Below are 22,184 nucleotides of genomic sequence, written 5' to 3'. Positions count from 1 at the left end.
AAATGAGATCTATATAAAGCAGCAGTGTAATTGTAAAATCAAGACAGTTAGACTGGAAAAGATCCAAAAATAACATTTGAAGATATGTCATAAACAGACCATGTGGTTCTGATAAAAGACTAGAATGACACTGTATTTAGCACATAGGTAAAGCAGAGAAGTCAGTTCTAAAGTCTTAATAGTTGCCTGATTACATCCAGTAAAAAAACAGTCAGCATGATTCCCTGTGTTATGAAATAGAGCCATGGCTTTGATATTTTTTATTCAAGCTGCAGGAGAGGTAGTTCCATATGGTGTTTGGACCCAGTGCATTGGGCTATTCTTATTCTTGGTCATGTTGTCTAAGGAAGGAACCCATTGGCTAAAGGCAGAACCCTAAGGACAGCTGAACAAATATGGTCTGTGGTTGGTCCAGGAACAGTTTTTCCTCTAATTCAATCACGGTAGTGGATTGGTAGTGGTTGAACTGTTGACTTGTTTGCTGCAGACATTGGAAAAAGCAGACCCAAGAGGCAAGAAGTAACAAAAATGGAGCATCCTTTCCAAGAACTGCATGTTCTAGGACAATGTGGCTTCATCACCAGCTTTGACAGAATAATTACTCCATATTTAGGTATCAAACCCTGCCTCAGGAAGCATTTGGAAGCCACCAGACAAAACTTCAGGTGATCTCTATGGATTAATACCTTTTCAGGCTCTGGTGTTTCTGATCCACAGATTTATCTGTCTCACTGTGGTGAGGGGTATCTCTCCAGACACAACTGTTCCTCAACATGTAGTTGTCTTCAAATGTCTTGAATCTGTCATCTTAGGCTTACAGCTACCAAAGGGCAGCTAGAAGACTGCTATATAAGTTAGAAATCCAGAATGTATGGGTTTAAGATAAAATCAAATCTCAAACCCTCGAAATCAAACAAAACAAAGCCAAGCCAAAACATCTCATCATCTGAACTCCTGTCTGAAGATGCAGAGAGGACTAGATTCTGTATTGTGCAAAAAGCAGATACAGACAAAAGATAATGGAATAGTTTAAATCTATTTGGATATTGTTTGTTCCTCAGACTTGTGAATGGAGTATGTGCTTTTAGCTAACCTCAGTAATAACTACTGTTCTGAGTGATTTTTTCTTTGATTAAAGGATAAATCTGGAAAATGATGCATGAAATTCTAATTTCAGAGGTTTTTTGCAATTTTAGGGACCATATTTGATCCATTATCATTAATGATATCTCTGAAAGTAGTTCATGTCTTATGCCAAGCATTCAGACTGCTACCAAAGAAGCAGCAAGATATTTTGACTGATGGAATAGAGGGTTTACACAAGTCTTAACTGAAGCTTCAGTTCTGACTTAAAGCATGACAAAAGCTATATCCAGTTCATTAGATACAGCAAATAATTGTAGGATTATCATTCTATCCAGCTACGAGCTTTGTTAGGGGTAGCTTCACATCACTCTGAGGAGTGGAGAGGCCTCTTGCCTGCTAACCGCCTCGAGAAGGAATGAAAAAGGGATTAAAATTCATAAGTATTCTTTGAATTACTATTTTTAGGGTGTGTAATCTGTATTGTAACTTCTTTAGCAAAGAGCACTTGAGAAGGTCAAGATCTATTCAGGAAGCATCAGAGCTATAGTTCTCATGGGACAAAACACAGCAATTCTTCCAAAAATAAACCTAGTTTAAAAAAGCAAGTTTTTTTTATTATTATTATTGTTTAGGACTTTTTGAGCCCATCTATTAAAATAAAATCAGGTATGTTCTCCATCTTCCAAAAGCTCAAAAAATTGTCGTGGAATGCATATTCTCTCTAAATCGTTATTTAAATTTTGTTTTGTTTCTGTGAAGTGCAATGACTTCCCATTTACTTCAGAATGTTGATATATCGCTTAAATGAAGAGCCAAGTATTTTGTGATCCTGTCTGTCCGAATCCCAGTTGGGCACTATGAATAATTGCAAGTATGGAACATAAATACCAGGCAAATATCCAGATAATTAATCTTTTATATGTAAAGTCATTCGGCACTATAGAGGATGCAAATTCCCCAGGTATTCAGCTTCAGCTGTTGTGGGATTTTTTTTTCTGTTTGCATTTTGGGGTGGGTTTTTAATGCATGTTTATAGAGAGGGAGATGTGCAAGCCTGTTCTGATCCAAAGTTGAACAGAAAGATATTGTTATTACATTTAAATTTCTTAGAAAATGTCAGCATTTTAGGGCTTCAGGTCATTGGATAGAAAACGGTGATCTTCGTCCTGCTAATCTAACTTCTTTTATTCTGATGGGATTGCAAAGACTAGATTAGAGGGCATTGTTGGAAACTGGAAGTACTGTTCTTTTATCTAACTAACATCAATGTTTGAAGTGAGCAATTCCTTCTACCCTCATCTTAGACCAACCCCGATGTTGCTGCCTGTTGGAGGAGCCTGGGGGAGTAGTTATGTTACATTCAGTGAGCCACACAGATGTACCTGAGCCCCAGAGTGATTTACAACAAACTGCCTGGCAAGGTTCACTTCTGTGCCCATCAGTGGAGGAAGGACACACCTAATTTACTCATACAGGACTTTGCTTCAACGGTTTTCAATGACATTTAACTCTCGGTGACTGCATATAAAATATTGAGTGTACCAGACAGGCTGGTTATCTTGATCCTAGAAGGCACTTTTGCATTTCTCCTCCTTTGATATTCAACTTCCAGGATTTCCAGTGTTGCTGAGTACTGAGAAAGTATAATCCATTTGCTTTTGGTAATGCAGTATATGTGGAATGTTTCTGTGCGAAATAGTTTAAAAGCCAATGGAGAACTGGTGTGGTTTTTTTTTTGTGGCAAAAGTTGCTTTATAATGGAGTACTATAAAATAAGAAGCTTATGTAATAGTGTCTAAAATATATAAAACTAATATTATATAACTGGAGTATAAAAAATAACCTGACAGGTCACCAGTTAAACTTTAGAATCTGTAGTGATTCTTGCTAAATTGAATGGAATTGGCCAAGGATTTGTCAAAGAATATGAAGCAAATCATTTAGTACCAATACAGAATGCAAAAATTAGTTTAATCTAGTGGGATGGAAGAAAAAATATTTCAAATAATCAGATTTAAAAATGGCAGTCAATATACTTTGATGCAAAAAGTTACTAATAGCTACACACAGAGAGCAGCTCTAAAACCCATTTTATTTATTTCTAACACCTGGCTCTCTGCAGAAAAAAAATACACTAAAATAAATCAGAGAAAGCATGGATTTTTTTCCCCTAGTAGCTCACAGATGGATATTTGATCAGCCAGTTCTCAGAATAAAGAAAAATATTTTCTTACTTTCATTTATAATGTATCTCTCACAGTAGCTCCCATTTAGGACCAGCTTAAAACTTGAAAAGGTGCAAGAATAAAACTCCCTTTTCTCTGCCCTTTTCCCATATAATGACAAAGAAAGTGTTTTCTGAAGGAGCGTCTAGAAACTCTTCCAAGAGAAACAGTTGCCAAAAGAATATTAAATGTTTGGAGGAGTTTAAAAAAGAGGAGTGTGTGAACACTAAACTTTGCATTAGGGACAAATCTGACTGTAGCAGAGGCTCTTTATGTAACTTAACAGCATGAGCTTGTCATAAAAAACAGTTACTCATCAATCAAAAGAAAGGGAAAGGAGGGTAGAGACTTGTGTCTAGAAATCTGTGCTGTGTTGTCTACATTTCATCTAGTATTTTCCAGGCAAAAATTGTAGCAGTGGATCACTATTCAATGATTAAAGCAGAAACATTTCCCAATCCCAGTGGGTCATAATGTTAAAATATTAATAGCTTTTTCCTTTCTGCCTTCTTTTCTGAGTTTTTTGGGTTGTATGATAAGTTAGACACAAAAGTTTTTCACATTTAAGAAGGCCAAAGGATCCAGTAAGGCACCTAACTAAACACAGACAATATGAATTTATTTTTTTGTGGTTCACTCCCACCCGTGGGAGTTAATTCATCTGTGTTTTGTCTTTGTTGGTCTGTCCCCATTTAACTCTTGACCCAGTCATGTTCCAACAACCAATTTTGTATTCAAAGACAGGCATTGATCTGACTTCATAGCCCTACTGAAAATACAAAAGCCAAACATGCCTACATCAAGAGAGACAGTGGTAGAGTCTTGTAACAACTCAAGCACAAACCAACTACATGAGAAGCTGTCCAATACTTTTCTGTAGATTTTAGGAGGGAGGAGGGAGGAAGGAAAGAGCAGAGCCATGTGAAACTGGTGCTGCAACCAGGGCCTGCAGCTGTGTCAACATCATGTGGTAACTACCAAATGTCTCTGTGACTGCAGAGAGCAGCTCTTATTCCATCTGGGAATAAGGAGCTATTTTTCACAAACCTTGCTGCCCTTTTAATAAATGAGATATACTAGGATCTTTTTTAATGGTCTAATGGACTTATAATTTGGCTGCAAAGAGTATTTTTGATCCAGTTTTGAAGTCCACTGGGGCCAATGCAGCCACATTGCACATGTGAGTGAAATGACACTTCAGAGCAATGAAGCATCTGGAGAAGACACCACTGTCCCTATATTTGTTTTATGCCTTCTCCACATATCTCCTGGGTATAGATAGTTAACTAAAGTTAAATAACATGCATCAAAGAAACTTCTATCAAATTTTGTACCAGATCCCTTGCTAACACAAACATAGCATCATTGAACAGCCCAGATTGGAAGGGACCTTGAAAGATCAGTCGGTCCAACCTGTCATAGGAAATAGACTCTACATGAGATATGTAGCACCCTGTCCAATTGCACCTTGAAAACTCTCAGTGACAGGGACTCAATCACAACCCTGAGTAGCTTCTTCGAGTTATGGATTCTTCTCAGTGTAAAAAAAAATATTTATGTCAAGATGAAATATGTGGCTTCATCCAAATTCATATAGATGTTGTAACAGATCAATCAGAAACAAACTAGGCTCAATGGTCACTGCTATTCTTGAGTCAGTAGAATCAGGAATAATGTAATCATCTAGACCTCTGTCCCTGTAATGTCCACTCCCTCAATATTTAGCAATGGCTATCAGAAAATTAGGGATACAAGGCACATAATTCATTCAAGTATAATTTTAGATAAGTCTTTATTGAAAACACTTTACTTTCTAAGAGAAGTAAAACACTTCCCTTAAATCATCTTTCCTATCAGGAAGAGCCCTAGTAATGTGTATTTATTTCTTGAGCTGTCAGTGAAACTTTTGTTTACAAGATTTACATTCCCTGAGCGGAAGATCAACCATTGTGATATTAAGCCAATATTTAGTTAACTGTCTTTTGACAATTGCTAATAGAAAGCTTCAACCCACTTATTTTCATTAAATGCTTCATTAGAAGAATACCTGTCATTCCTAGTAATTTATTGATTGCTAACTATCTTGAATGGTAGCAGAACATGTGATAGAGAGTCTTGAATTTCACATTTTTTTACTATAAATATAAAATAATGTATATGACGCTGCTAATTATGGTTAAAATTGTTGGAGTTTTGTATATTAAAGTCAGGGGAGATCTGTAATGTAGTCTATGCTTCTCTCCAGTCTTCTGTGGCATTTTGTGGACACTGTGTAGCCTTAATCATTTGTCAGAATAAGCTAGCATTTATGTTTATGTGTTTCCCCCTAAAAATAAACAGACAACATTTGGAATAACTTTTGACTTAGTAAGAACCTAGTTTTTTTGGTTTTGTTTTGTTAAGTTTTTGGTTTCTCATAGAATGCTATTTGTACAATAGTGTAAATGGATCAATACAAGAAGTTTCTATCTTTTCATCTACCACATTCATGCAAGGAAGGAGGCACAATCCAGCACAATGTCCTTTTTTAATTTGGGGTGTCAATTCTTTGACTGCTTAACAAGCAGTCCACTCATTGTCTCCTTCCCTTTGACAGAAGATGGCAGTCCAACTAGAACCACTTTGGCATAGCTTTCATCCCACTGCTGGTGTCCGGTGTTGGAGAGCACAAGCCCTCAGAGTAAAAAGGCAAGGTTTGAGCAGTGGTTTGTACTACAAAGGCAGCTCGCTTCTTATTGCTTTAGAAATCTATTAGTTCAGAGAATTCTACTTTGAGAACCACTGGTATAGTCCATGGAACTGGTTTTATATCTTTCTGTGGAACTGTTTGTATGTATTTCTGTGTAAAATCTTTTTAAAATAATCTTTTAAGAAAAAAAAAATTAAAGTTGGTTTTGCCTCTTTTTTCATGGGCATTTGATATCAGTTTAGAATGGATTGAGTATCTAGATATAGAGAATAGATGTTTCTCTTTTGCTGAAGACTTGATCTTTGAAGGGCAAAGGAAGGGTTTTGGAGGAAATGCTAAAATGGTTCCAGCCTGAAGACCACAATGGAAATATTTTTTAAAGTTATATAAATTTTTTCAAGGGTAAAAACAAGATGCATTCAATTAAAGTTCAAATTTTTCTCTTTAAAACAAAACAAACTAAAAGTCATCAAAAAGCAACCTCAGAAATCCTCAACCAACCGTCTCTTTCATGAGGTTCCTACTGCTCATAAACAGATATTGATACAACTTTTATTAAGAAGCACATACTTTAATTTTAAAAAAGCTGCTCTCTTCAATTTAGAAAGCATGCAACTATATTGACTCAGAATAACTAATAACAACAAATCGGCTTTGCACAATAATAACTTTGAAAAACTCTTAGAATTAGTGTTCTTGATTTTATCTTTCACTTGTAATATTCTGAAGTCTATTTATACATTACTGAATATTAAAACACCTAAATCAGCAAGTCAGAAATTTGGCTTTAACAATGGGCTCAATTTCCTGTGTTATATCCAGCAAAGAATTGGTAATGAAGCACAGAATGTTTCACAAATACATACATACTTCATAGGATTGTCTGTCAGTGCATGTGGAAAAGATAAAAGTATTCTGGAAGAAGTTCAAAGGAAATACTCTAGTAACTATGGAAACAAAAGCCCTTCTGCCCTATGTTGAGAAGAAAAAAAGATAAAGTTAGACTAGATGAACATCTTCTTTTTAGCGCCAGTTTGGCTGAGACAGATTTGTCCTGCAAAGTTGATGAGGCTTTGAAAGAGATAATGATGAGATATCTCCATAAAACTCCAAATGCTTTTCTTATGACCTGGGGACAGCCTTGAAACAAGCACCTTACCACATCATTCACTCACATATGATTGAAATCAAGCTCCATTTCAGAAAAGCTCTTCTTTACATTTGGCTGGAATTCCAGATTTTGTGCCAAATATGGGAATTGGTTATTTCAGTTTTAGTATGGATCAGGCTCTGGGCTTTTTATTAACAAATAAATAAATGAATTTCATAAGTTCAGTATTGCAGAAATTACAACTCTGAGTCAAAAAATGAGAAACATGAGCATCTATATTCCAGTCCTTACAAAAACCTTTGGATAACATTTTATTATATTAAACATTACCTAATAATAGTTACATAAATAGTATAAGATAGTCTTACAAAAGAACTGGAGTCATTTAGTGTGAGATTTATACAAGAATTCTGGTCCATCTTATGTTCTTCAACCATTTCACCACTCTGTTAGCAATGGGCAGCAAATAGTACAATATTAATAGTACAAGTTTATGTATCCCATGTTACTCTGAAACATCTTTTTTATTAGTATTTGTTAAATCAAAAATTTCAAGTTTTCCTTTTAATTTTAACTTGAACCTCTTCTAGGTTCATTTATTTATTTCTCTTCTATTCAGAAAAATTGCCTGGGAAACCTTGTTCACTCTTGTTTGAGTTATGCAGTGTCAGACTTGGGCAACTGGAAAATATTGCTTATCAAAGATCTCCTGTAAAAGATATATTTTTAAAATTTTCTTGTTTTTCTCTTGAAGACAGCTCCTGAAATGGAACTGTCCTTTCCTTTGGCTTATCTCATTTCCTAGAAATCTCATTTGCCCATATGTGAATTTTTATAATTTTAGCTAATCTTCCTTAACTTTGTGTTTTCATTAGGTGACCAACTCAGTTTTTATGTCATGAAGTGGATTAATTGCTTTTGTATCTACTGCATGTAAATAATTTGAAGTACTGAATAGGAATTTTGTTCTGCATTAGTAGTTTTATAAAAATTATACTGTACTTAATATGAATTGCAAGATATTTCTGTAGACTCACCTATACTTCATTTGAAAACTACACTAACTGTTTTTTAAAACTTGAAGATTCACTGCAAATTTTGAGCATTTTCTTCCTATGCTAATGAGCTAGCAAGTATTATTAAGAAGTTCTTTACAGGTAACATTTTACCTGCAGGTTTTATAGAGAGTTTTCTTTTCTGCTATCTCAAGGATTCTTAAAAAGCACATAAGGTTTTAAAACTCTATGAAGATTGAAATGACTGCAGAGCAGTGATGCTACTCGTTCCAAAAACCTCATCTGAGATACTTAGGACCCAGTATTGCAAGAGATGTCTATGCAAGTACTATTTGCGTTTTTTGATTCTGCACTATGACCTTGCAACATGCCAGCTGTAATCTCACTCATAATGAATGGGGTTTACTGTAGGAAATATGTAACAGTAGGATTTACTTAAATTTATCAGAAAGGCTTTTAAATTAGCTAGCAACAATACCTTGCCAGGAAAGTTCCTCAAAGCACTTCACTAAGATTTCAGTAAATATGTAATGAGGGTTGGTTGCCATTTTTTCTGTGTGTCAAGAATAGAACTTAAGCTAGCAATGACATTGTTAGACTTCTGTGTTCAAAAATACAGTCAAAGGAATTATTGCATTCTGTTTTATTCACATGTACTTAATTAGAACTACATGCCCCAATTATAACTCACGCTCGCAAAAAAACTAAGAAAAAAACCCTCCACAACATACCTTTCTGGTCTTATTCTCTGTCCTTTTGCCTCCCTACATAAAATAAGAATTGTTGGGATTACCAGCCTTCTGCAGAAGACTTGGCAATTGATAAGTCAGCAGGCATAATGAATTGCTTTTTCCAATTTGGGTCCATGGCCCTAGGCAGAGATAAAGCTTGAAGATCATCCCATTTTCCTTTTCTACTACATAATTATTTCTGCTACAGCAGCACCTTGGAGCCATAATCAAGCCTGAGATTCCTTGATGCTACAGAGCATACAATTACAGAATAGAAAGGTCTCTGCCTGACTGCACTGATGCACAGAGTAGGAAAAAGAGAGACATGAGATGGGTAGAGACTGATGGAATGGAATGAAAAGAGAAGTGATGTTAGACATGACAGTCAGAGATCTCTCTGTGCACATGTTCAGGTTTTTTCACATCAGAGGTTAGGTTTTGCAGGCTGGCTTGCAGAAGAAGAGAGAAGGGACTTCAAACCTATGTGGGGGGAGTTCTTTTCCAGCGCCAAGGCCGTGATTACACTTTCAGCTCTCCAGCAGAGAAAAGCACTTCTAGCTGTTCCAAGCCATGCTGCTTTGATGGTTGGTTTCCTGAGCAAAGGGTGCTTAAAAAGCAGAGTTATTTGTAATGTATTTTCTGCATTGCAGGACTTAAAGAAAGAAATCTCTCAATTTACAATTTACTATATGTTTAAAAATCTAATTTATTACAGTTTTGAACTATCCTGAAACATCTTAGTATCATAGCACAATCAGGGTGTGCCAGCTCTGTTACACACAAGATGGTGTCTAAAGACACAAGCAATGCATTTCAAACTCAGTCAAAACTAATTACCAATATGAAATTCTGCTTCCTTGTAAGTATGCCTCTGCATATTTCGAGATCTTGTGAATACTATTCTGTATGTAATTATTCTTCCATGCAATTTCTTAATTACAGGAGGTGAACCTCTTAAAAGATAATTAAATTTATAAATGAACAAAAGAGCCCCTCTGACCAAATTAAATTTATTTGAATATAGAACAGGATCACAGTAATTCTTGTGAGGTTTTAAAGGCAAATGGACATAGGCAGTTGTTTTGATATTGCTACTGCACTTTCAGAGAATCCACAGGGTGTCCCTGTCCATACTATGTCATGAATCTTTGCTTCAGTCTGAGTAATCTCCATTATCCAATGGTGGTGCACTAAGGAAGGCAGTGAACTTGTCTTCAATATCAAAACAGAGGATAAAAATAATCTGTGCTTTTTCCAGAGCTATTTCTTGACCTTTATTTCAGCTGACTGCTTCTATCTTTACTTTTAACCTTAGTGTCAGCTGTGCTATTTCTGTGTGAAGAAATAGCCATTGAAAACTAGACTTGATTTTTACACTTTTTAGAAATATATCTGATAGTCTTTACTATTTCTTTCAAGTTATATTCTAAGCCGTAGTACAGGAAAATTCTATTATACAACCTTCCTACATAGCTCTAACTTGGAATACTTTTTCTGCTCCAAGTTCTCTCACTCGTGTATTTTCTTTGTGCTATTCTGGACTCTGTTATAATGATGATGATATCTGACTGCTAGGTAGCATAGGCTTCTATCGCTTTCAAATTAAGTATCAATTTAGAAAAAGGTTTTATGGCTTTTCAACTTATTTGCCAACTAGTCAGATGCACTACACTGTTTCAAATTAAACTTAATTTTATGTTCCAGTGAGGGAGTTAGCACTTAGAGTGAATTTAAACAAGATGACGTCAATGAATACATTATTTCAGACAGTCTTCCTTTATACCTCTTTTTGTTTAAGGAGCTTCCAAGTAAGTTAGGCAAACATGCCTTAAGGTGGGTGCAAACCTGATGGGGTAGCTGTATCAAGAGTAGGGATCAATTGCTATCTGTCCCACTGAAAGGATATGTTCATTTGAGGTTTTCGTTGATCTTTGATTCTGGTATTGTTCTGTATTTCAGCAAGGACTACTGGAATAAATTATATGTTCACTGAACTGTTCAGCAGTTGCAAGTGAAGTGTAGCTACAACTTTTTCAGAGGAGAGATTTGTAAATTCTGAAACTATCTTAGTAAATTGGAGAAATAGTAATAGTTGGTATATTATTCATAGTAGTCCCAGTATTATGATCACTATTTTTTCTGGGTTTTTTTGTCTTTTAAAATATGCAAAGTTCTGTCCTTGGCAGAAATTATCAAATGTGAAGACACAGGTTGGGGAATTACTCCTAAATACTACTAGTTCCTAAGAAGAAAATCCTGCTTACTGTGAATTCTAATTGAATGTGAACCAAATTTGAGATGGCTGATGAAGCAAGCATTTTAGGAACTGGATAAAGTAGCACATTCAGTGTTACATATCTATTTTACCTAGTACTGCAGCATAAGTAGGACGTGGAGGATTTTAGCCCCTTTTGGGTATCACATTGCAGAAATGCCATTGGAAATTTATGGATGAGAGCAGCAAAATGTGTTGGAAACTTTGAAAACGTGACCTTAGATGAAAAGTTGAAAGAAATATTTAATCAGTTTGGAGATGAAAAATCTGTGGAGTAATAGAAGTCTTCCAACATCATAGTGTTACCTACAAATAGGAAAGGACCACAACATTTTCTCTCAGTTCTAGTTCTGAGGAGGAATAAACAACAGGCAGCACAATGCTAAATTAAAGCAGATTCAAGCAGTTTAGATAAGCATCAAATATAACTGGAGAGTGGAGGACAGTGAAGAATGGGAAGAACCCAAAAGTTTAACTGCTAGTTTAAACCAATTGGTCAAACGTACTGTGAAGGATTTACAAATAATTAATTCTGACATGGAACAGGAAGCTGGACTGGCTAGACTTCTAGGGTGCTTTTCACTGGTTTTTTTTTGTTGTTGTTGTTGTTTGTTTCCCATTTTTTTCAAACATTAATGTGACCCTTTAGCATAAGAGAAAAGGGTAAACTTAAGAGAACATAACTTTTTTTTCCTTTTAAGCAGCAAGTATAATTTGAGGAAAATCTTCTTAATCAAAAGTTACTTATGAAATGCGATATAATTGAGAATTTTCAGTGTCATGGAAGAAAAAATATGTATGCACAACTGTTATAGTGCAGATAACATTTGTTTGCTTGGTGTTTAAAGGCTAATTCTAATTTTTTGCCTTTGACAAAGGCACAAAGTAATTTTTTTGCAGTTTAATATTTCCAAGTACATTATAATTGCAACTAAATCTAACATATAACACCCCTTGCCAAAGTCTAAGAGATTTTAACAGTTTGGTTCCAGTCTTTTTCAGCTCGAACATGTAGCCCCTACAGTACCATGAATATATAGTACATATACAGCTTCATTTTTTAAGAAATAGAGTAAGATGACATGGTTTCCCTACCAAAAAATTGAAGGAGAATTGATGGAGAATTTACAGTAGCAATAGTACAGAATAGCTGTTGCATGCCAAAAGTAGGTTAGCTAGCTTTCTCCACTTGCAAAATGCTTTCAGAGTATCATTGTACTATATAGGTGTAATGTAAGGTTTGGTCAACATTGCTGCACAATTCTTTCAGTTTGAAGTTAAGAAAAAAGTGCTTAAAATCTTAAAATTGGAAATTAACTGTCAGAAGAGAAAAAATTCCATAGAATTAAGTCAAATACGTCAGTGAAAAATCACAGAAAATTCAATGAAGAAAATTATATTGCAATATCTTTGTCCTAAAAACATATGATGCTAAGGCACTGAAAAAATAGCCTGTACATGATTACCAACCAGAAGTGAAATCTGTTTTCTAACCCATGGCTTGCTCATGCAATGCCATATTTTATCCTTTCTTCCCTAGCTGGTGATATATGGGTGTGTCAGTGCGCTAACGATGTTTTCTTAGAAGAGGCAGAAGGTTTTTTCTTTTAATGGAACATATAAATAAAACAAATTCAGCTGCAAAAACAGCACTAACCTTAAAATTATTACAGAATCAAAAATTATTTTCCGTTATTATTTTGACTGGACTTTAAAACATTTGTAAAAATGAGAAATTGTTCTCTGAAGCTCAAATGGACGTAGGCAAGCCTGCACACACATGGGCAGAATCCATCCTTGTAAATCCCCAGCTGAGGCTTGAGAATGTTCAGGAGGAAACTATACATCACTTCAGCAATACTCAGTGAGGAAAAAGGGGAAAACATACCAGCTTTAAACCAATTTGTACAAGTGATCCTTTGGTTTCTCTGGAGGGCAAAGAAAGAAAGGGCCTTTTCCACTTTGTTTATTGACAGTAAAACTCCCCAGTGGCTTTCCATCAACACATTCCGAGTTTGCATCCTCTATAGAAGTTTCACACAAATGTCTCCCCCAGATGGTGCCTTTAAAAACTGGGTGATAAGAAGGGGGAAAAAAATAAACTCTTGAGGAATAGTGGATTGCTGTCCAATTTTGTTTCTATGTAGGGTCTTACTTCCTACTTACTTCTGTGAGGTCTTTTATGCTCTTTCAGTTCCTTTGCTGCAGGAGCAGATAAAATAACTTGACACTGATTTACTCATGCTTGAATGTATCAAATTAGAAATCTTAGAGGTTTGGTATTTTTTTATACTGGGGTTTTTATTATCATTTAATTCATGCTACTATTCATTTCTTAGGGAGTTGCAGATAGAAGCTAGCAGTTCCAGTGGTTACCCTGAAGGGGGAAAGCCTCTGTGGTAAGATCAGGGAGTCAGAAAATTTTACTCAAACAGAAATAATTGCATTCAAAGAAGACGTACCTGTGCTCTTAGAGAATAGGATGTGTTTTCAGTATTGAAGCATCAAGTAGAATTTATGAAGGTAATACAGAAGGGAGGGAAAATGTTAAAATGGAAAGAGATATTTACTTTTATTTCCTTTAGTGCCTGCCTAGCTTCAGATTCCCTTGGATGGTTGATTTGCTCTCAGGACAACATAGACAATCCTAGAAGATGAAAGATTCCTCTCAAGTATTTCTTCTCCATAAAGTGACCTGATACCAACCCTATTTCTTTTCAAGGAAATCAGGTCTATGTGGCTTTAGCTGAATCTGCTCTCTTTCAGCAGTAAAGTCACCAGAGCATCATCTGTCCTGAACCTTACATTTTCATATGCATCACCAAAGCAATTGCAAGAGATAATTTGCTATGGTAATGTTGCAGGAAAGGCAACAGTGCTTTATTAGAGACACCAGAATAGAAGGAAACAACAAGGGGATTCTGTTATGCTAGATAGGAATTTCTGTTTTGTTCTTGTTGTTAATATGAAAGAGGAAACTGCATATCTTGTGGTTTAAACTGTAACATTTGGTTGTGATTAGAAATGCATTTGTTACAATTATTGTTAAAAGTTGGTAAAAAAATCAAATGAAAGAAAATATGTAAATAATTTAAAGAGTCTATTATTCTCGCCTGATACATAAGTGGTAAGGTAATGTTTCAAAATCTCAACCTGTAACAAAATTTTAATTATCCCCTTGGTTAAACTGTTGAAAAGTTCAAGTTTCAGCCTTTGGGTTTGTAAATTTTTCTAGTCTTTGAAGCCCCTGTTGCTGTCAATAATTCAGTTCCTTTCTCAATCCAGGGGAAACTGAGCATTTCTCTTGAACCATTTTTATCTGCTTAATTTGAATGTATTGTCAATATGATAGTAATAGATATACTGAGGTTTTCCTTGCATGTTCTTGAGAACATATTTACACGACTGTTCTCAGGCTTCTGGAATATTATTCAAATATCTCAAGGTAATGCAAGTGACTTTTTGATAGCTGGACTCTGTGGAACGTGAGGATTTTCAGAGATCATGTTGATGGAACTTGTATAATTAGGCACAAAGGATCTGACTGACACACACTTATTTGACTGTAAAAATTAAAAATTGTGAAGTAATATTTTCAGATATAGACTGGCTAAATGCTATCTAAAAATTTATAAAGAAAATATTTCTACTTTATTTTTTTTCTCTGCTCATTCCTGCTTCAATTTTCAATCAATTACAACATGACTAGTGGTTATAAAACACTATGGCAACAAGGTGCTAAGAAAATGACTCAAAAAATTAAGAGACATGAAACAATGAAAACCACTATGATAAGTTTCTGGTATTCTGCTGAGAGATAAAGTGTCAGAATATGTGAAATAAGTATATGAGAAGCAATGTCATTAAGGTAGAAATGTATGTGCTATAAGTCTCTTATTTCCTAGAAGAAACAAGGGACCCTTTCTTGTCTCCTCTGCGGGCATCTATACTTATATCGAGCCAGAATGGTGGCACAAAAGTAGAGACAGAAATTCCAGAGCAGTCTAAAATGGAGCAGGAAGTGCAGTACCAAAGTTATCAGTGCTATTGTAATTGTTGTTATGGATGGCTGCGCTGTCTGTGCCAGGAGTGTGCACCAAGGAGCTGGGAGGGAACCCTGCTAAGGGCAGCAGGCTTAGGATGGGTAAGGATGCTGCTCAGGGCTCCTTGGCAGCAGGACAGGGTGGAGTTGGTGACGTGGTGTGGCACTTCCACCCTCTGTAATTGCGTACTTTACAGTGGGAACCCATCTGGACTTCTTGAAGAGAAGGGAGGAAGGGATGGAGGGAGGGACCTATTGCTTCCCACTGCCTTGGGAACCATGTCTTGCCCAGCTCTCTGGACCACAGGCAATATTACCAGTGTATACATCTTCCTAATTATTGTTCTAATCCGGAAATCAACCAAATTACTCCCTTACTGCAAATTATATCCTTACTGTGATACAATGTATAAAAAAATTAAGATGTAGTTCAAATGTAATTAGGTGTGAAACAAAATTACTTTAGAGACAAATAAAACAATCTTGATAATAGACTGGTTTCACTAAGGGTTGTTTGCTAATACATAGGTGGGCAAAGAGAAAACCTGTGCAGAGAAAGCATGCATTAAATGGTGGCATTGACATACTTGGTAGTGGAAATTCTTTCTTCCTGTTTAATAAATATGCCCTGTAGGATCAAAAAAGCTACTGGTTTTTCTGAGAAATACAGGGCTGTGTTATAAATGTCTAGGAGTGATAGATAAAATTAGTTATTTGAGAAATGTCTCAAGAAATTTAGATGTAGCCAGAGATACATGGCGTTGTTGGGAAGGAGAATTAAGAAGTGAATATAATGCTGTACAAGAATTAAAGTCTCTTTTTATCTTTTTTTTTTCTGAGTTTCTTGTTTTAAAATATGTAATTGATAAATTATTATAGGGAGTAGTAAATTTTAGAAAAATTCATTACTTGGACCAGTATTTGTTGTAATAGAAATCTGTATTTGTATTTATAGAACAAATAGTCAGTTTGACTAGCTGGGTAAGCAGTTTAACTGTTTTAAGGCCTGCATGCTCTAGAAATAGAAATCAGTGATGGAGAACATGGTAATTCAGTGTTCTATTCCATTGCAGGTATGCAAGTCCTAAAGTGCTAAGTGATATTTTCTATTTGAAAAGCAATTCAAAGACAAACGGTATTTATGATTGTCAAATAAAATATACCAAATTTAATGGGACTTTTGTAAGTAAATGACTGAATGCCTAAGGGTGCTCTGTGTTTGCTTTCTTAAACAGCAGAAAACATCTGGACTTTACTTGTCTGGAATATTAAAAGAAAAAATACTGCATGAAAGAGAAAATCAGAGACCAGAAGTTCCAGGCATGTAGCCAATTTTGTATTACAAAGATTGTGTAGCTGATTCAAGGATTAGTGTGCCTCCAGGATATTTTTCCAAACAGAGACACAGGGGAAATTAGGAAGAATTAGCCAAAGGTGTGAAGTTAGACTGCAGTCTATTACATCTGAATGGACATTTCTTGTCAGAAGCATGGTCTTGAGTTATTTTAGTCAAGTAAACCTTTGTGTGAAATAAACAGCAGTGTAAGAATTGGATGATACAGCTCAGTTCACACCTTCAATTAGTTCATTTTAATTTTATTAAATGTCCTTTTGCAGATGGGTCTGAATTTTTGGTCAGTGATGTCATAATGTCGCGCGGGAGAGCAAAGGAGAAAAGGCAACAAACCCAGTTCAAGCATTTAAGGCTTAGTAGGGAGCCAAGTGAAGTCTCTAAAGGTGTTGAAGGTTTGACGATATAAGTGGGTTTCCCCACTTTATGCATGAAAAACAATAATAATAAAAATCTGTAAAATCCCACATAATTACTAAGTGTATAAGAATTTATTGTCTCTCAGGGCTTTAGTGCTTTTGCTAAAGAAACTAAAGCACAATATCACAAATCAGGTTCTAAGTCATTGACTGAGGTGTGATGCACTCCTATTGTTTCTTCTCCTGGACAGTGTGGAGTGCTGGACTCACATCTTTATGCTCTTAATGACTACTCCCATTTCATATATTTGTAAATGTCAGATTCTCTCATCTGTAGCAGTCAGCTCATAGAGCTCAGTTTATTTAACTCTGAAGAAGTGACTGCAATCACTCTTTCACTGAGGATGAAAATATCAAATACAATATAGTAACTTCTTTTTCAAGAAAATATATATACGTTTTCTGCTGCCTAATCTCCTTAAGATCTATCCTGGTTTTTTTACGGTTACTATGGAGCCAGTTATTCCAAAGTATAATTTATTTTTTTTTACACCAGGAAAAAAAAATCATTTGCAAGAGTAGACTTATAACAGTGTTTGAGTTTTGCATTTTCAAGAACATACTATCACATACTGTGGAAACATGAGCCAATTAGACAAAATCCATGTCTTCTTAGTTTGTTTTATATTGATTTCCTCTGTTGTCAGCTGACCTTAACAACAGGGTTCAGATCAGTTTAAACATCCAAGATTTATGATGCTTTCACCTGTTAAGAATGGTAACAGAACGCAAGGACACTGTCAAATAGATGGACAGGAAATGTCTAGAAATGGGACTGAATGGAATTAAAGTACCTCTATGGAAATTTTTTCTGTATCCCTTTTCTAAGGGAATTCAGAGCTGCTAAACAGCAGTTTCACTCTGAAAACCAGTGCAATAAGACAATAAATGCTGAAGTCAGTCATGTCTCCAGCAAAAAGTATACTCAAGGAATATAAAAGTAATCAGCAAAAGACTTATTCAATATGTTAGAAATACCTATAAATAATCTGGTATTTTGGTTTTGAGAAGTTTAGGAGGACCTATTTTCTTTTCTTCTTTTTAATGGTGAAAGTTAAAATTCTATTTGAAAAAAAGTAACAAAAGCAAGACAAAGATTCTAAAGAAATTGACGTGACCCATGTTTGTAAAAGCTTGTTAATTACTCTTCTTTTACTGAATTTGCACTCTGGCTATGGAACACAAAATATTCCTGAGATATCTTACTACTGCATTCATATGAACAGGGGCTGATTCAATGGGTAGCAGCCCAAAAAAGACATTTGATCGAACATGTTTCTCTTCACCAAATTCATTGTTCAGGTGGAAACAGGACCTTTACAAATCCTGTCCCAGATTATTAAATACATAATATTGCTGAGAAATACTGTACTTCAGTGTCTGCTTGGGGACATGTTTTTCAGGTTTCCTAATTCTCATATGTGAGAGGAGATCCCTTATCTTTCCTGGCTGATTCAGTAATATTCGTTGGAAGAGAGCTGTTGGCATTCCCATTTTTCAGCTGCAGTTTCTCTCTCTTTTTCCCTTTTTTAAAGGAGCTTAAGATCTCATTGTTTATGTATTTAATGCATTTTCTTCAACACAATCTTTATTGTATTTCCCCCTGGAATTGGTGAACCACTCATTTTCTTTTGTGAGTCATTTAGTCATTTGTTATATACATAAATAATATTTCATAGGATGAATTCAACATAACAAAAAAAAATTTAAAAGTTCTTTCAATATAATTAAATAGGCAGTAATTTTCTAAATTGCTCTAAGGTGTCAGTGCAGTCATCATCATGGAAAATTTATTGTTTGTGTCACTTACAAATTGAAAACTGCTTTGCTCTTTTCTACATGGATTCCAGCTTTTCTAAAAGCTTCCAGCTTTTAGACTAAATGCGTCCCTATATTCAGGCTTTTATAAACTCACATATAGAGATTTTTCAGCAGCTTTTAATTTTTCAGCTGGATATCAGACAGTAATAGAGCACACTTGGTTCTTGATAACCATACTTCTAGAAATTCTATGGGTTTGGGGGATTTTTTGGTTGTTTTGGTGGGGTTTTTTAATTTTTCCATCATATTTGAAAGGTATTGTTTCTTTCACATTGCAAAATCAGATTCCAGCTCTGTAGGGAGACAAAACTGAGAGACAATGAGAAGGATGAGCACAACAAACACAAGGATGTTCAACGATGAACACACTTTCTACCTTCACTTGTGCTATTATAAACACTTCAGAAAAGCATCCAGATATTTTCCTTACCAGATAGACAATTCCTTGGTTTATATGTGGCTGTATACCATCAGTGCCTACCTTGGTATTTCAGGCTAGTTCAGATTACAGTTGTAGCTGGGCATCTTTTTCAGATAGAGGGGAAATATTTGCATTTATTTGGATAATTTCTAATATACTTCAGAAGTTAAAAACAGTTTAGAAATAAAAAAGCATCAAAGTTGAAATATTTTCTTTCAAAATTTTCAAATGAAAAAAAAATACTATTTTAAACTCACCTACCTACTTGGCTCAATTTTTTTCCTTTCCCTCTGTCTTTCTTTTTTTAACTTTGAATTTGCTGAAACTATACCCAAATTCAGGAAATTACTTTTCTTAGAAAAGTTATTAATTCCAACTGGTTTTGCTTGTGATGTTGGAAGCTAGTTGGCTGATTCATCCGCCGATGAAATGGCGAAAGTGACTCTATTTCCTTCATTACGTTGTCAAAGACATTGTGGATTAATTTAGTGACATCCATAATATCCTGTACTACTGAAATGGGTATTCAGTGATGTACTCCTAAATCCCCTAATTCTAACATTATCCCATTTTGAAACATGCACTTTTCCCCCTACATTGGCACTGTAATTTTCTGTAGTCAAGAACAATAAGTCAAACTATTTCTCCCAAATTCCGACTGATTTTTATCATCCCCTCTCTCTTACAGCTATGAAATGCCTATGAGTAAGTGCTGAATGTTCAGCATTTCAGAAGGAAAATATTTTCATTGAAGCAGATGTTTCTCAGATTCTTCAGGAGCCTAAAACATTTCCTGAAAGTGTTGCTACTCTCCACAGGGTAAGTAAAAAGTTTATAAAAACAACTATTTCTTTTAAATGGGTACTACTACCAGTATGATTTTCTGGACAACACAGTAAAATAAAACTACCTTTTATATGAAAATGAGCAATTAATGTACAGAAGACATTTATTTCTTCAAACTGAATGTTCTGCTACAATCATAAAAATGGATCAGGTGTTCATTAGCTTGTTTATGTGAACATCTGATTAAATGCTTTCATCACATCAACCTTCCTACTATGGCTTTGGTAATTACTAATGAGTTGGGGTTTTTAAATTTCATAAGTCTCTGAGGAAGTACTAGCATATGAGACCCTATCATTAATATTTGGAAAATTTCACTGAAATGAACCTATGAACTAATAATTCAGCATTAATCATCCATAACATTATAGTGGCATGTAATAGATTTCAGTATGAGTACTAGGTACTTATGAGTTGCAACCCACTGAAACAATGTGTCTTTCCCACAAAGATATAATATCTAATTAACTAAAAAATAAGTGCATTTTTTTTCAGAATTAAACATAAGTGACATGAAACATTACAAAAAGAAATAAGTGGAAGCTCAAATTATGAAGTAGAGAGCCCAAACATCTTATGTAAAAAGAAAAAGGCTTAGAATATAAAAGCAATAAGGAAATAGTATAATAAGTTTTGTCTGTTCACTTTGTTAGTTTTACTGAAGATGTTGCTTGCAATATTAGCTAGTGATCCTCTATAGGACACACTGCATTAGTTACCTTTATCAGCCCCTCAAAAATACTTGTAGTAAGAACATTAAGACATCAGAAACAGCCCTCTTACAAACTGAAATGTTTATTTTACTGTTATCACTGTAACTCAGTTTCTAGATTCAGACTCCTCCTTTCTTTTTAGACACCTTAGTTTAATTGAGAAAGGTTTCAGACCCATAAAGGCAATAGCTTTGAACTGTGAATGGAAACTACCTTTGTATCTACTGGCATTGCATTGCTGAATATTATTATTCTCTTATATTAGAGATCAACAATTAACAGGTTATACAGAGGCTTGACTATAAGCTTCTGGTTTATCCTCAAAAAGCTGTAGATGTTTTCCTCCTTTCTCTTCTGCCCCCCTTTTTTTCTTCCTATTTTAATTTGTGTTTTCTCAAAGTTCCTAGTAAAAGATGCTAAATTCTAAGAGCAAAAGAGAAATTTTATGCCTGGACTGCTCTAGGGCCAGTGTAGATGCATTAATTACATTAATTGTAAGTTGACAATCCTAGTCCTTAGCCGTCTGGGGCCTTATCCAAGGCTCACTGACGTCAATGGGAACGTTTCCACTGCCTCCATTTTGGCTCAGGTCCTAAATTTCTGTGGCAAAATATAATGCTGTGAGCTAAGCTGTCACAAAAAAAATATGTACTGCAACTCTTCAAATCTCAAAATAGCAGAGTATATACAGAATTCACAGTCAGAATTGTATTGCTGTTGTTCTGAGATGCTTAAGCAGAGAGAATACTGCTGTTTTTACCTCCAAATTACTGGCTTTCTTTTACAAAATAAAATAATGTACCTCAGTCACGTATGTTCTGTACAGGGAGAACAAATTCACTTTAAAACTGTTCCATGATGCAGCTTCTTAGGCAATTCTAATGAGATTAAGAACATTGAAAGGATGATGAAATAACTCTTGTACTTCTCAATAGTAAATTCAGTAGAAGAATTAACACAAATACTTCTCTGCTCAGTTGCCATAGAGCCATTTCACAAAAGTGAAGTGCAATTTTTCCCTCGCTGTTTCTGAGTAAAATTATTCATGCAGTCAGAGAATTTAAGGATAACATGGATTATTAGTAGTGTAGCTTCCTGAGTACTATACCATTCTATATCAAAATTCCTGCTTACTGCCTTTTTATTCATTAGAACTTTTTAATGACTCATCTGGATCTGTGCTTAAAGTAACAAGGCTCCTGCATTGATACTTGCAATCTAACATGGCTTGTCTCTTTCATCAGCAACCACTAATTAACAGTAATTGTTCTGTATTAAAAAATATAACAGGAATACACTGAAAAGGTCATAAAAGATAATTACACCTCATTATAATATATATAATGATAGCTTGTTAATATTTTAACATGAAGCTTACAAAAATGTAACCTGTTCAGCTCACTCTATGACTAAACTTGTATATTGTACAATTTCTGGC

The 22,184-nt window shown here is 35.0% G+C and overlaps 1 long non-coding RNA gene across 1 annotated transcript in view; it reads left to right on the top strand.

The window, feature by feature from the left end:
• Nucleotides 1–22,184, top strand: part of LOC102062219 (uncharacterized) — a 55,332-nt gene that overhangs the window by 20,032 nt on the left and 13,116 nt on the right. Inside the window, exon 3 of the long non-coding RNA XR_003382689.2 lies at nucleotides 19,876–20,006. This is a non-coding gene — a long non-coding RNA (uncharacterized LOC102062219). The remainder of the gene's footprint in view (nucleotides 1–19,875; nucleotides 20,007–22,184) is intronic.

This window comes from Zonotrichia albicollis, chromosome 1 (genome assembly GCF_047830755.1).
Source record: "Zonotrichia albicollis isolate bZonAlb1 chromosome 1, bZonAlb1.hap1, whole genome shotgun sequence".
Taxonomy (NCBI): Eukaryota; Metazoa; Chordata; class Aves; order Passeriformes; family Passerellidae; genus Zonotrichia; species Zonotrichia albicollis.
The sequence above is the reverse complement of the archived record's forward strand: the minus strand, read 5'-3'. Positions and strand labels throughout refer to the sequence as shown.